General features: G+C 42.1%; 1 protein-coding gene across 3 annotated transcripts in view; it reads left to right on the top strand.

The window, feature by feature from the left end:
- Positions 1–7,792: 7,792 nt before the first annotated feature.
- The window catches only part of LOC139562820 (oxysterols receptor LXR-alpha-like), a 32,184-nt gene continuing 23,842 nt past the window's right edge, over positions 7,793–16,134 (top strand). For all 3 annotated transcript variants that reach the window (XM_071380933.1, XM_071380932.1, XM_071380931.1), the window contains exon 1: positions 7,793–7,931. The gene's annotated coding sequence lies outside the window, so the exon portion shown is untranslated. The remainder of the gene's footprint in view (positions 7,932–16,134) is intronic.

The raw sequence follows: 16,134 nt of genomic DNA, 5'->3' as shown, positions 1-16,134 counted from the left end.
AAAACACCACCTCTTCCTTCCTAGTCTGACCTATGAAGCTTGGTCCACCGACCTTTCTTTGGAGGACATATACTGTAAATGCCGGCCCTTTGGCTCAGAGTCCCATTTCCTCTGCCACAGATCTATCAAATTAGCTCTGATCTTACATTTCACCTCACCTCTAACGAGTGGAACATTAATATCAATTATATCTTGTTTTAAAGCTCTTTTGGTCTACAATTTCATTCCATTCCACACCCGAATGGGCTGGGACCCAGCAGAATCTCACATCTACACCCAGCCTCTCAATTCTGCATTATAACCTTAATACCTCCAATAGTTGGTCACTCCTATTAGATTTACCAGATGATAAACTATTCAATACACAAAGGGAATCTGAGCCCACTATAATTCTGAAAGGTTGTATGTCCTCCACCCACTGGAGGGCAACTACTATCGCCAACAATTCAACTGAGTATACCGACAGTTCTCTGTTAGTCTTCTACATATCTGCACATCAAATTCAGGAAAGTAAACGCCTGCTCCTGTGCAACTCACTATTTGGGTCATTGGATCCATCTGTGAAAAGCAGTAAAAATGCATAAAACTTCGACCAATGTAATTGTCAACCAGTTTCACTATATGACTGACCTCTGACCAATCTTTCCTTTTCTCTACCAAGGTTAGATCAACAACAGGATCTGGGAGTAACCATGGAGGAACATTCCCTATCACCACAGAAGGTCCAACCTCAAACCACTCTCATCAGCAAGCTTTCCAACTGTCCAACCAAAACCACTGCCTTGTCTACTAGTATATTCTCAACAGTCATCTAGAACAGTAGCAGTTGGATGGTCAACCTCACAGCCTAACCCAATAAGCTAATACATTTTTTCCCCCACTGTATATCCAAAGGAACCTCACCTGCCTCCACTAGTAAGGCACATACAGATATTGATTTAAATGTACCATTACATATCCTTAAAGCTATATATAAAACTATATACTGGATACTGTCCAGCCTCTGAAGCCAAGTCGTTGACACTGTTCCATAAACTATACACCAGTAATCAATTGTCGTCCTGATCAGAGCTCTATAAAAATCCATCAACGATTGTCTGTCAGCACCCCATTCATAACCAGAGACCGAACGCATAAGATTCACCACCTTCTAACACTTTGTTTGAACATTTATGACATGCTCTTTCCATGTAAACGCAGCAAAAAAAGAAACGTCCTCTCACTGTCAACTGCGATTATTTTCAGCAAACTTAACATATGTTCATACAAATATTTACACAACAAGATTCAACAACTGAGACATAAACTGAACAAGTTCCACAGAAATGTGACTAACAGAAATGGAATAATGTGTCCCTGAACAAAGGGGGGTCAATATCAAAAGTAACAGTCAGTATCTGGTGTGGCCACCAGCTGCATTAAGTACTGCAGTGCATCTCCTCCTCATGGACTGCACCAGATTTGTCAGTTCTTGCTGTGAGATGTTACCCCACTCTTCCACCAAGGCACCTGAAAGTTCCCAGACATTTCTGGGGGGAATCAAATCAAATTTTATTTGTCACATACACATGGTTAGCAGATGTTAATGCGAGTGTAGCGAAATGCTTGTGCTTCTAGTTCCGGAGGAGGATGGCCCTAGCCCTCATCCTCCGATCCAACAGGTCCCAGACGTGCTCAATGGGATTGAGATCCGGGCTCTTCACTGGCCATGGCAGAACACTGACATTCCTGTCTTGCAGGAAATCACGCACACAACGAGCAGTATGACTGGTGGCATTGTCATGCTGGAGGGTCATGTCAGGATGAGCCTGCAGGAAGGGTACCACACGAGGGAGGAGAATTCCTGTTCCCTGTAACGCACAGCGTTGAGATTGCCTGCAATGACAACAAGCTCAGTCCAATGATGCTGTGACACACCGCCCCAGATCATGACGGACCCTCCACCTCAAAATCGATCCCGCTCCAGAGTACAGGCCTAGGGGTAACGCTCATTCCTTCGATGATAAATGCGAATCCGACCATCACCCCTGGTGAGATAAAACCGCGACAAAAGCACTTTTTGCCAGTCCTGTCTGGTCCAGCGACGGTGGGTTTGTGCCCATAGCCGACGTTGTTGCCGGTGATGTCTGGTGAGGACCTGCCTTACAACAGGCCTACAAGCTCTCAGTCCAGCCTCTCTCAGCCTATTGCGGACAGTCTGAGCACTGATGGAGGGATTGTGCATTCCTGGTGTAACTCGGGCAGTTGTTGTTGCCATCCTGTACCTGTCCCGCAGGTGTGATGTTCGGATGTACCGATCCTGTGCAGGTGTTGTTACACGTGGTCTGCCACTGCAATGGACGATCAGCTGTCCGTCCTGTCTCTCTGTAGCGCTGTCTTAGGCGTCTCACAGTACGGACATTGCAATTTATTGCCCTGGCCACATCTGCGGTCCTCATGCATCCTTGTAGCATGCCTAAGGCACGTTCACGCAGATGAGCAGGGACCCTGGGCTGTGACCTTAATTGCCTACCATCTGTAAGCTGTTAGTGTCTTAACGACCATTCCACAGGTGCATGTTCATTAGTTGTTTATGGTTCATTGAACAAGCATGGGAAACAGTGTTTAAACCATTTACAATGAAGATCTGAGAAGTTATTTGGATTTTTACGAATTATCTTTGAAAGACAGGGTCCTGAAAAAGGGACGTTTCTTTTTTTGAGTTCATATCGCTCATTGAACCATAGACCCAAATATTTGTACTTAAAAACTCTCCCCATAGGCTGTCCATTCAGAAACAACGGTATATTATCAGCAACTTTCTTCTTTGAGAAGAACATACAGCAAGATTTCGCCACCGACAATTCAAAACTCCAGTCAATCGACCATCTTTCAACATCCATTATAGCCCGTTGAATAGAAGTTCACATGAGAGATATTCCTTCTCCTCATCCAAATAGCTCCATCCTCAGCATATAGGGAAACCCCAATACCCCTACCTACATTTGAAAACACATCATTAATCATAATGTTTAACAAAATAGGACTGATAGCACTGCCTTGAGGAATACCGTTGTCAACTCCATAGGCATCAGATATATTGGATCCTATTTTAACGCAATTAAATAAGGCCAAAACACAGTTATATAGTCTCCCACCAATACCAATTATTTATATATTAATCAGTGGGGCTCCCGAGCGGCGCAGCAGTCTAAGGCACTGCATCTCAGTGCTAGAGGCGTAACTACAGACCCTGGTTTGATTTCAGGGCTGTATCACAACCGGCTGTGATTGGGAGTCCCATAGGGCTTTGTTCTTAACGGATTTGTCTAGTGAAATAAAATAAAATGCAAAGAGCGATTAAATAAGGCCAAAACCCAGTTATATAGTGTCGTGGATATTGTGTTACAGAGACATCAATCAGGAGCTCTTCCTGGGCTGACCCAGCAGTTGTCTTATATTTTGGCTATACACAGACAAGTTATATTTGCATGATTTAGCATAACTAATGAATCATTACCGTTTTGTTTCATTCATGTAACCGACCAATACTGTTTCATAACACGTGACAGACCAATACCTCACGAGGGTTCTCCTCTCTAAGCTGAGACTTTGAAACGGAGATATCTTTAGTTTGTTCTCAAAACAACGTCATTTGTTTTCAAAACACGGTCTGGGCGTACTGTCAAATTGCAGCCACTGATAGGGGTGATTTGTACAGTCAGCCACTTGCATGAACACAGACATTGGTTATTAGAACAGCATATGAATAGAACACAGAAATGTGTTATAAAGAAAAGCACAAACTTTAAAATTCCCATTACAATCGTCTCCCACCAATACCAAGTCTTTCTATCTTAATCAGTGGGGCTCCCGATTGGCGCAGCAGTCTAAGGCACTGCATCTCAGTGCTAGAGGCATCACTACAGACCCTGGTTTGATTCTGGCAGGTAGCCTAGTGGTTAGAGTGTTTGGCCAGTAACCGAAAGGTTGCTAGATCAAATCCTCGAGCTGACAAGGTAAGGTAAAAATATGTTGTTCTGCCCCTGAACAAGGCACTGTTCGTAGGCCGTAATTGTAAATAAGAATTTGTTCTTAACTTAACTGACTTGCCTAGTTAAATAAAGTTAAATAAAATTAAAAAAAATCCAGGCTGTATCACAACCAGCTGTGATTGGGAGTCCCATAGGGCGGCACACAATTGGCCCAGCGTCGTTAGGGTTTGTCCGGGGTAGGCCGTCACTGTAAATAAGAATTTGTTCTTAACTGACTTGCCTAGTTAAATAAAATAAAGTAGGCCTGCTCTCCACATGGTGTCCTATGCCTTTTCAATGCCAAAACAGACAGTAGCCATTCATTCTATCATAACCAGAGTCTTTTCAATTTCATTGCTCACCTTTACTAACGCATCCAAAGTAGATCTACCTTTACGGAATCCACTTTTACATTAACTCAATAAACCTCTATGTTCCAGGAAACATGACAATCTGTAGACTATCCTCTTTTCCATCCGTTTACACAAGTTAGAGGTCAGTGCTATTGGTCTATAACTATCAGCACCATGAAGGTTCTTACCAGGCTTTACAAAAGGTCATATTACTGTACGCTTCCAACCAGAAGGTATAACCACCTCACTCCAACTCGTATTAAATAATTCCAGAACATGTATGACCTCATCAGGTAGATGCTTAAACATTACATAGAACAGCTGTTCATGAGCTGGGGCTGTATATCCACAGCCTTTTAAGACGGAACACATCTCATATACGGTAACAGTATCCCTTTTCTTATACACATTAACATGAGCATTTAAAATCTCAAACGTTGCTTATACTTAATCCAAAGTAACCCCCACTATGTGCCCAAGCAAATGTCTTCCTGAACAAGTCATATTTTTCTTGATCAGTTACAGACATTTTCTGACCCACAACCAAAACTGGAATTCGAGTGGACTTGCTTATTCCAGTCATCTTCTTTAACATAGACAATACATGCCCCAGCTCAGTACCCCTGCCTATTGTAGAGCAGAGCTGTCTCCATGCATTTCTCTCGACAGACTTAATGACCCCACGTACTAAACCTCTCTTCCTTTGGAAATCAAGTTGATTCTCTGGAGTCATATTCCTACACAACATTGTAAGCCCTATTTATTCCTCGAATAGGAGCAGTGCACTCTTCAGTCCACCAAGGAACCACCTTCTTTTTTGCCCCTGTTTGCTTTTCTTCAGAGAGGAAGAGGAGAAGCAATAGGGTTTACTCTGCCCAAAATCTGTCTACGAAAATAAGACCATGAAGTGAGTAAAGGTCCATTAGTGTCGAAATTTCCTAAACAAAAAATGTAATTGCTAATTTGTTCGAATAGAAGTGTCGTAATGGTTAGGTTGTTACGATTGCAATGATCTAAGTGGACACACATAGCATTTCGCCAAACCGACTTTATATCGGAGTTGTGCCTTCCATCTTTGAGGACATGCATTTCCATTGTTAGAGCGGTCACTTCTTCTTCTTCTTCTATGAGGTTTAACGGCGGTTGGCATCCAAATTGTTGCATTACCGCCACCTACTAGACTGGAGTACAACTCCCTTATACTTGCTTGAAAAAATAAATAAATAATAACTAAATAAATACCCTACCATCTAACACTACACTCACTCATTTCAAAATGATCAAATAAAATTAACACCACCCTACTCCACTAATTACATGTATTTATTCCTATTTCATGCCATCATCCTGAAAGGATGGGAGATCACCACTTAACACACCCTGTAACTCTTCTGATGTCAAGTCTCGCACACCCAAATACCTCTCTGCAGCTGCCACCACAACCTCAATTTTCAGAGACTTCCGTTCCATGCCTATAGTACAATTGATAACCATTGCTATAAATCCAATCTTACTGAAACTTATTTCACTGTTTGGCCTATCCCTCTGTACTGGTATATCTCTACTACTCTCACCACTCCTCCCCCTTAACCCATCTTCCTCAACTTTCTTCACTGCCTCAGCATATGACAACTTCTGCACTACTCTAACCCTGGAAACCTCAACCTGCCTCTCTCACACGGGACATTTCTAATCCCAGCTCCATGGGCACCCTTACAATTAACACATTTCGCTACTTTCCCCAATACTACACATTCCTTTGTCACATGCCCTTCTGCACATTTCTCACATCTTCACACCTTGGACCCTCCCTCCTACACACTGCTGCCACATGCCCATAAGCTTGACACCTGTAACATCTTAATGTCTTCGGCACATACGCTCGTACAGGATACCTTATATATCCTATATTTCACTGTCAGGCAAAGACTCAACTTTAAAACTCAAAAGAACAGACAATGACTATTCTGTTTACCCACTCTCGCCACCCCGTCTGCGTCGCATCAAACGACGAGCATCATATACACCGGGAATCTTTGCCCTCAGCTGGTCAACTTTTATATCTACTGCTACCCCAGTTATCACTTTTTTCATTGGTGCCCCTTTCTTGAGAACGAAACGATTCACTTTTATTGCCCCATTCGTTTTGCTTCAGGCGCATTCTCCCTCTGCCCAACAGAAACACAAACAATTATCACTAGACCACTTCTAGTTACCCTCACCGATTCCACATGACCCAACTCTTTTTTCACCCACCGTAAAACCACAAATGGATCAGCCAAAAGGCAAGAGTCCACTTTTTCCATAAACGTCACTCCTACTGTCACAGACTCTTCTTTATCCTGATCATCGGTGCATACCTCGGTCTCCGATAACTTTCCCGCATTTACCACCTCTGATACTTCACCCTCATTCACTTCTATTTCTCCTCCTGTCTTCAGCTCCCTCTGCTTACATTTTCCCCCCTTCTTCTTTAACAAACCATCTCCCTTTTTTCCCCACCATTCTTATCCGACTCAATCTCACCCTCTCTTTCTGTTAGACCTTCTCTCCCTCTCAATTTCCCTTCATTCCTCCTCCGTTTTCCAAGTATACGTCTCCTCATGATAAAACTGCACTACTCCTGACCGCCTTCTCCAGGGACTCCATTCCATTTCCTCACTTTAGAGCGGTCACTCGACTATTTTATCAATCTAATAGATAATCTTTGTTTACTTTAGTGTGCACAACCTACCGGAAATGATATTGTTTATTCTCCATGGCCCAAATTTGTTCCAACTTCTATTCCAAAGCAGCAAGAGAAACATGGAAATACATTCTTTATGACCGTGTTTTCTTTCGGCTTGCATTTCTATTTTTTGTAATTTATGTAATCCAGGGCTCATATGTAAAAGAGACATTGGTCTCAGTATGACTCCCTGATAACGGTTAAATAAATAATGCATGAATGATATCGTTTGCTAAAGTGCCCACATCTTCCAGAAATATGGCCGCGCACAGAACAACTGGGGGCTTGGAACTCCGAAATATCGGACTTCAGTGCGTTCAAAACAACTGGGATCTCCGGAAAAACCCGAACTCGACTTGAACGAGCTCGATTTGAACGGTCATCCGACTTGGAATTCCAACTCCAGAACTCGGGCCTCATTCTAGATCTCCGACTTTCCGACACGAGGATCACTGAGGTCATGATTTCACCGTATTTGTCCGAGTTCACAGTTGTTTTGAACGCAGCATACATTGCGACCCCTCTTCAAAATGGATCGAGTTTACAAATTGTCGTCGTGACGTCATGTGCAATTGATCAGATCAGTTTTGGTCAAGGCCGGGGGTGGTGCAGTTAAATATGTGGCATTCGCAATAATGTATTCCTTTTAGTTGTATCTAGGCTATGTGTGTTAACATTGATACATCTTTGTGGCTTCGGCTTAAATGTATTTAGGCCTAGCTCTACCTGTTTCCTGCTCAAGTCACATGATTGACTACACCGACCGTGCAGCAGGACTTCGTGGGATCTGTCTGGCTAGTCGCTACGAAACGGGGTGACTATCGGTAACAAACTCAGGCAAGGCAACAAATCTGACTTTTTGTGTTGCGTAGGATAGTTTGTTTTCTTGAAATGCCAGTTTGGACATGATACAGTTGTCTTTTTCTACTTCTGTCTACTCGAATAGCTAGCTGACGAACTTGGTAGCTAGAATCCACCACCACCAGCCAGAGTTAGCCCTTGGGCCATAGCTAACGTTAGCGTGCTAAGCAGGCATGTATTTGTTTACCGATAGAGCTAACATTAGCTAGTTAGCTCTTCTAAATAGCTAGTTATAGAAAAACAGCGTACGAGCCACAGAATAACATGGTTAAGGCAATGCCTAACAGTTAAAATGTGAAGCGTTTATGAAGTTTAAATGAGTTATGTGGCTAGCTTTCTGCGTTAAACAACTTGCTAACAAGTTAGCTACTAGTAGTTACCTAGTAAACGCTACCTAGTTAGTTAGTTAACTAACGCCAACATCACTGTCATCAGAAAGCGAGTTAGCTAACTGCTAGCAAACTATATTGTTATCTAACTACCCCAATGGTCATGATGACATGATTGCGAAATAGTAAGTTGGGATCTTGCCATAAGATTGCAACACAACTTCAATAGCTGGACAGTGTTGTCACAAAGGCACATCGACTGATTGTTCACCTAGTCGGCTAGGGGATTCGAACAAGCAATCTTTAGGTTACTGGCCCAACGCTCTTCACAGCTGGGCCACCCTGCTGCCCCGTGCTGCATTTGACAACTTGATGGTGACTAATGAAGTCTGTGTTCAATTTGTCAGACTCTGAATTTTTACAAATGAGATTAGTTGTGTTTTTGATCATGGTTGTTAAATGTGATTGTGATACATAGCTAGCAGATTGCAACGGGCTAACAATGTTGTGATGTTCCATTAGCGGTTACAGGATAGGTACTGTTTGGCTTAGCACAGATCATTTACAATGAACTTTAACTTGGCAACACTATCTTAGTTCTCGATTTGGCCAAACATGTATATTTAAAAATGTCTAATTCCAGGTGGTTCGTTTGAATTTCGAAAATGCTCAGATAATTTTTTGGGGGGCTCCACGAAGTAATCCAACAATGTGTATGCTGCCATCTTGTCTATTTCAAATCTTCTCTCATCAAATCAAACTTTATTGGTTACATACACATATTTAGCAGATGGTGTAGCAAAATGCTTGTGTTCCTAGCTTCAACAGTGCAGTATTATCTAACAATACACACATCTAAAATGGAATTAAGAAATATATAAATATTAGGATGAGCAATGTGGGAGTGGCATTGACTAAAATAGAATACAGTATATACATATGAAATGTGTAAAGAAGTATGTAAACATTAAGGTGACCAGTGATTCCATATCTATGTATATAGGGCAGCAGCCTCTAAGGTGCAGGGTTGAGTAACCGGGTGGTAGGCAGCTAGTGATGGCTACTTAACATTCCTGATGGCCTTGAGATAGTGGTTTTTCAGTCTCTCTGTCCCAGCTTTGTTGCTCCTGTATTGACCTCACCTTCTGGATGATAACGGGGTGAACAGGCCTTTGCTTGGGAGGTTGATCTTTTTGGCGTGCCTGTGATATCAGGTTCTGTAGGTGTCCTGAAGGGCAGGTAGTGTGTCCCCCGGTGATGCGTTGGGTAGACCGCACCACCCTCTGGAGAGCCCTGTGGTTGCGGGCGATGCAGTTGCCGTACCAGGCAGTGATACAGCCCGACAGGATGCTCTCAATTGTGCATCTGTTAAAGTTTGAGGGTCTTAGGGGCCAAGCCAATTTTTTTTTCTCAGCCTAATGAGGTGAAAGAGTGTTGCACTGTGTTGTCCTCAAAGCTGGCAAAGAAGGTGTTTAGCTTGTCTGGGAGCAGGACGTCGGTGTCCGATGTGGCTGGTTTTCCCTTTGTAATCTGTGATTGTCTGTAGACCCTGTCTGTATACCCTGCCACATACGTATAATGTCTGAGCCGTTGAATTGTGACTCCACTTTCAAATCAAATTTATTTGTCACATACACATGGTTAGCAGATGTTAATGCAAGTGTAGCAAAATGCTTGTGCTTCTAGTTCCGACCATGCAGTAATATCTAACAAGTAATATAACCGAACAATTTCACAACTACCTTATACACACAAGTGTAAAGGAATGAATATGTACATAAAAATATATAAATGAGTGATGGCTGAATGGCATAGGCAAGATGCAGTAGATGGTATAGCGTACAGTATATACATATGAGATGAGTAATGTAGGATATGAAAACATGTAAAGCGGCATAGTTTAAAGTGGCTAGTGATACATTACATCAAGATGGCAAGATGCAGTAGATGGTATACATTTACATTTACATTTAAGTCATTTAGCAGACGCTCTTATCCAGAGCGACTTACAAATTGGTGCATTCACCTTATGATATCCAGTGGAACAACCACTTTACAATAGTGCATCTAACTCTTTTAAGGGGGGGGGGGGGTTAGAAGGATTACTTTATCCTATCCTAGGTATTCCTTAAAGAGGTGGGGTTTCAGGTGTCTCCGGAAGGTGGTGATTGACTCCGCTGACCTGGCGTCGTGAGGGAGTTTGTTCCACCATTGGGGTGCCAGAGCAGCGAACAGTTTTGACTGGGCTGAGCGGGAACTGTACTTCCTCAGAGGTAGGGAGGCGAGCAGGCCAGAGGTGGATGAACGCAGTGCCCTTGTTTGGGTGTAGGGCCTGATCAGAGCCTGAAGGTACGGAGGTGCCGTTCCCCTCACAGCTCCGTAGGCAAGCACCATGGTCTTGTATAGCGTACAGTATATACATATGAGATGAGTAATGTAGGTCATGTAAACATTATATAAAGTGGCTAGTGATAAATTGATTACAACCATTTTTCCATTATTAAAGTATCTGTACTGACGTTTTGTCTGTTTGATTACCTTACGGAGGGAATAATTAAAATGTTTGTATTCAACCATGGTTAAATGCGGTGGTTTGCACTTTCAGTTTAGCGCGAATTCTGCCATCTATCCATGGTTTCTGGTTATGGGTAGGTTATAATAGTAATTGATTGAGACAGGTGTGTCCACCCCTTCTATAAGATAATGGCGGTCTGCAAACAAACGTTAGAGGTACATGCCGCCACCTACTGTACTGGAGTGTGTAGTCAATCATCCATCCCTGTCCATCCTCAATGACCATCAATCTATCCCTCTCTTCCACATACTGGTACTTAGAACAATACATCAACACATGCTTCACTGTTTCATCAACCATACACTCCAGTGGCTCCACCCCAAAGTGCAGTATGTCATTATGACACTCACCTGTCTCGATCAATGAGAGAATATTTTAAAAAGACAAGATGGCGGCTTACACATTGTTGGATTACTTCATAAAGGAAAACATGGATTTATTTTAATAACAGAGCGTTTTCTAAATTCAAACTAACCACCTGCAACTGGACACTGACTTTTTAGAAGATACAGTGCATTGGGAAAGTATTCAGACCCCTTGACTTTTTCCACATTTTGTTAACAGCCTTTATTCTAAAATGTATTTGTTTTTTCCCCGCAATCTACACATAATGTCCCATAATGACAAAGCAAAAACAGGTTACATTTACGTAAGTATTTAGACCCTTTACTCAGTACTTTGTTGAAGCACCTTTGGCAGCGATTACAGCCTGGAGTCATCTTGGGTATGACGCTACTAGCTTGGCACACCTGTATTTAAGGTGTTTCTCCCGTTCTCTGCAGATCCTCACAAGCTCTGTCAGGTTGGATGGGAAGTGTCGCTGCACAGCTATTTTCACGTCTCTCCAGAGATGTTTGATCGGGTTCAAGTCCGGGCTCTGGCTGGGCCACACACTCCTGCATTGTCTTGGCTGTGTGTTTAGGGTCGTTGTCCTGTTGGGAGGTGAACCTTCGCTCCAGTCTGAGCGCTCTGTAGCAGGTTTTTATCAAGGATCCTGACTAGTCTCCCAGTCCCTGCCGCTGAAAAACATCCCCACAGCATGATGGTGTAAGGTTTCCTCCAAACATGACGCTTGGCATTAAGGCCAAAGAGTTCAATTTTGGTTTCATCAGACCAGAGATTCTTGTTTCTCATGGTCAGAGTCCTTTAGGGGCCATTTGAAAAACTCCAAGCGGGCTGTCATCTGTTTTTTACTGAGGAGTGGCTTCCGTCTGGCCACCCTACCATAAACGCCTGATTAGTGGAGTGCTGCAGAGATGGTTGTCTTTCTGGAAGGTTTTCCAATCACCACAGAGGAACTCTGGATCTCTGTCAGTGACCATCGGGTTCAGAGTGACCATTGGGTTCTCGGTCACCTCACTGACCAAGGACCTTCTCCCCTGATTGCTCAGTTTGGCCAGGCGGCCAGCTCTAGGAAGAGTCTTGGTGGTTTCAAACTCCTTCCATTTAAGAATGATGGAGGCCACTGTTCTTGTGGACCTTCAATGCTACAGAAATGTTTTGGTACCTGTCCCCAAATCTGTGCCTCGACACAATCCTATCTCGGAGCTCAACGGACAATTCCTTCGACCTCATTGCTTGGTTTTTGCTCTGACATGCACTGTCAACTGTGGGACCTTATATAGACAGTTGTGTGCCTTTCCAAATCATGTCCAATCAATTGAATTGGATTCCAATCAAGTTGTAGAAACATCTCAAGGATGATCAATGGTAACCGGATACACCTGAGCTCAATTTAGTCTCATGGAAATGGGTCTGAATACTATGTAATACCTTATGTAAACAAGGTATTTCTGTTGTCCATGTCCAATTCTACGTGTGTGTGGGGGGGGATTTTAATTTGAGGTGACTTTTTTCTTTCCTCAGTGGGTCATTAGAGGCCAAACTCATATAAATATAATGACTAGAACTCCAACTAGTTCTGTACCCAGAATTCCTTGAAGTGTGATGGTCAAAATCTGCTAATGTTATCTTTCACACGCTGTTGTTGGTGCTGAGTATGGAAGACTTTTCGCTTAACCAGTAGAGTTACATCCGCTGATGTTGTGACATTCAGGAGAACAAAAGTTACACCCAATTTGCTTACTGCCACTCGATGTTCTACTGTGATGGAACTCAGTCTCTTGCTGCCTTTCACTGTGAGATTGCACGTACACACACACACTCCCATGCATGCTCACCATCAAAGGAGGTACTGAAACTTTGGCATAAGCAACACGAGTTCTCTTAAAGCTTTGTATGGCATCTTCACCATTGCTGAGTAACAATCCTATGTTTACAAATGAGGGGACCGTTCCCTATAGCTCTCATGACAGGCTTCGAATAAAGTACAGAATAAAATGGATTAAAGGGCATATTCCTAATTTCCTACCTCAGAATGTCTGCTCCCCCTAGACATGGAACTAAATTAATGTAATCTATTTGACCAAAATTATATTTTTTAAGTAAGGTTTTTGAATTAGGCCTCTTCAGGAATCAATGGGCGTATATCATGAATAAAATAAAATAAATGGATGTAGCAAATGCAGATATCCCCTTTAAAAAAAAAAAAAGATTTTATAATGTATTGGGAATGCCTCCTATGATTTAAATTCCACCAGTCTTTGAGAACAGTAGCACCCATTTCCTGGACAAAGGTTCCTGATAAGCTCTACAGAACATTGGACTTGTAATGAGCAAGGGAGTGAGGTTACTTTAGGTCAGTGGCCCACAGCCCAATGATTCTCATTCACCCAGTCAACTCAAGCTTTCAAACCAGCTGCAGCTTTCCTGTCCTCTAAAGTGGAAATTGTTAGCCTAGGACACAGTACATTTAAATAGGCAAAAAGTATTGAAAGGAACAATCCTTCTTTAGTTTTTCATCAACGACAGCCCAGGCACTTGTTTTGCCATAACTTAGAAATGGGCCTGGAGAAATGTAGGCCTAATCTCTCTTACATTCATAGATGGTACTTGGATACAACTGACAGTCCACGATATCAAAAACATCGTTTTAAACTTATTTTGAAGCTTTTTTACAAACAAGTATAGCCTATTTTATTTGGGGTTGTCAATAGTGGTGCGGGTGAAATCAATAGTTACATATCACAATATTATATTGATAATTTGACTCCCAAGAATCGATTTGTAAAAAGCAGGGGTGTAATGTACTTAATTAAAAATACTTTAAAGTACTACTTCAGTAGTTTTTGATACTTTACTATTTATATTTGACAACTTTTACTTCCCTGCATTCCTAAAGAAAACAATGTACTTTTTACGCCATAGATTTTTCCCTGACACCCAAAAGTACTCGTTACATTTTGAATGCTTAGCAGGACCAGAAAATGGCCTAATTCACACACTTATCAAGAGAACATCCCTGGTCATCCCTACTGCCTCTGATCTGGAGGACTCACTAATCACAAATGCTTGGTTTGTATGTAATATCCTAGTGTTGGAGTGTGCCATCTGGTTTGCTTAATATAAGGAATTTGAAATGATTTATAGTTTTGATGCTTAAGTATATTTTAGCAATTACATAAACTTTTTATGCTCAAGTATATTTAAAACCAAATATTTTTACTCAAGTAGCATTTTACTGGTTGTCTTTTACTGATTGAGTGATTTTTCTATTAAGGTATCTTTTACACAAGTATGACATTTGGGTACTTTTTCTACCACTGGTGCTAAGATTCGTTAGCTAATGTTAGTTGGCTTTACCTGCACATTAACACGGGTATTTTTCATCCTATAGCTTTTTACCCATCTTCCTTTTTAAACAGTGAGCCAACACATTTTCAGCACTTTTACTTCCATGACTGATCAAAATAAATGTTCTTATGCTCTGTCTTGTTTCTCAGCAGAGGACATGTAGTGAGCAATATGTTTGGAACATCAAATTGCAATTAAATCGCAGTATCTAATCGCAACACATCTAGAATTATGTGAATTTAAATACATATTAAATCGGGGCACCAAAGTGTCTTGATCAGGTCGTGAGGTCCCTGGCAATTCCTAGCCCTAGTTATCTTGGTAAGACGGTTGTACTAAGCTCATGCGGAGTCTAGCGTAGCTGTGGTTCTTTTAAGAATCACTTTTTTTTTTTTTTTTTACAACTGTGATTCTCATGAAACCAGCTTTAACCGTGGCTTAGCAAATTGAGTTCGAAATCCGTGATGCATCTGCAACGGTGAACTATAATTCTGAAGACTAAGATGCCTAGTTTATGGCACTGTCTTTATTATAATGGGGAAAAAATGTCACCCCAAAGTCTCATTACCAAATCATTAAATCTTCGGGTCATCTTTATTAAGTTTATTTGAATAAAACACGGCTGCTGTAGTTTGGCCATAAATTGTTTACATTAAACTATAATGTTTATTACTTCAACACCTGTGGACATGTTTCTCATAACACTGTTTGAAGTTGCTGTACAAACTCATTTTTTTCCAATAAATTTCTATTCACCCATGATGCATCATCCATTGGAGTAGTCCTTAGTTGAGCACCGATTCATTTAATTTCTTCACTTCTGTTTTCAGAATGAGGATATATTTCTCAAAAATAACCTTTATGACACTTGTCCTTCTCATTACCGAAATGACTAAAGTTCAGTTCCGCTCAGGTAGCACGTCCGGTGAACAGGTCAGGGTTCCATAGCCGCAGGCAGAACAGTTGAAACTGGAGCAGCAGCACGGCCAGGTGGACTGGGGACAGCAAGGAGTCATCATGCCAGGTAGTCCTGAGGCATGGTCCTAGAGCTCAGGTCCTCCGAGAAAGAGAGAATTAGAGAGAGCATACTTAAATTCACACAGGACACCGTGAGGTGTTATTATATATATTCCCCCCCCCCCCCCCCTTTTCCCCCCCTCCAATTTCGTGATATCCAATTGGTAGTTAGTCTTCTCCCATCGCTGCAACTCCCGTACCGACTCGGTAGAGGCGAAGGTAGCGAGCCACGCCAAGCCACACTGCTTCTTAACCCGGAAGCCAGCCACACCAATGTGTCACGAACCGGCTCAAAGCCCGTAACAAAAGGGAGACAACGTGGAGATAAGGAGTAACAAAATATATTTATTAAATAAAGTAACCTAAATGCAATTAACAATGGTGTGTGTAATCAGTAATCAGTAGTGTAAGTGAGTGGTTTGCATGCATGAATGTGATAATGCAAACAACCAAAAAGTCACAAAAAACCACAACAAAATCTATGACGGTGTCTGCATGGAGAGAGTCCCCTCCATGAATGGGGAAGTGGTGTATTTATCCTGGGAGACACCGGGCCCAGGTGTTT

This window comes from Salvelinus alpinus, chromosome 33 (genome assembly GCF_045679555.1).
Source record: "Salvelinus alpinus chromosome 33, SLU_Salpinus.1, whole genome shotgun sequence".
Lineage (NCBI taxonomy): Eukaryota > Metazoa > Chordata > Actinopteri > Salmoniformes > Salmonidae > Salvelinus > Salvelinus alpinus.
This window is presented reverse-complemented; position numbering and strand designations above follow the sequence as displayed.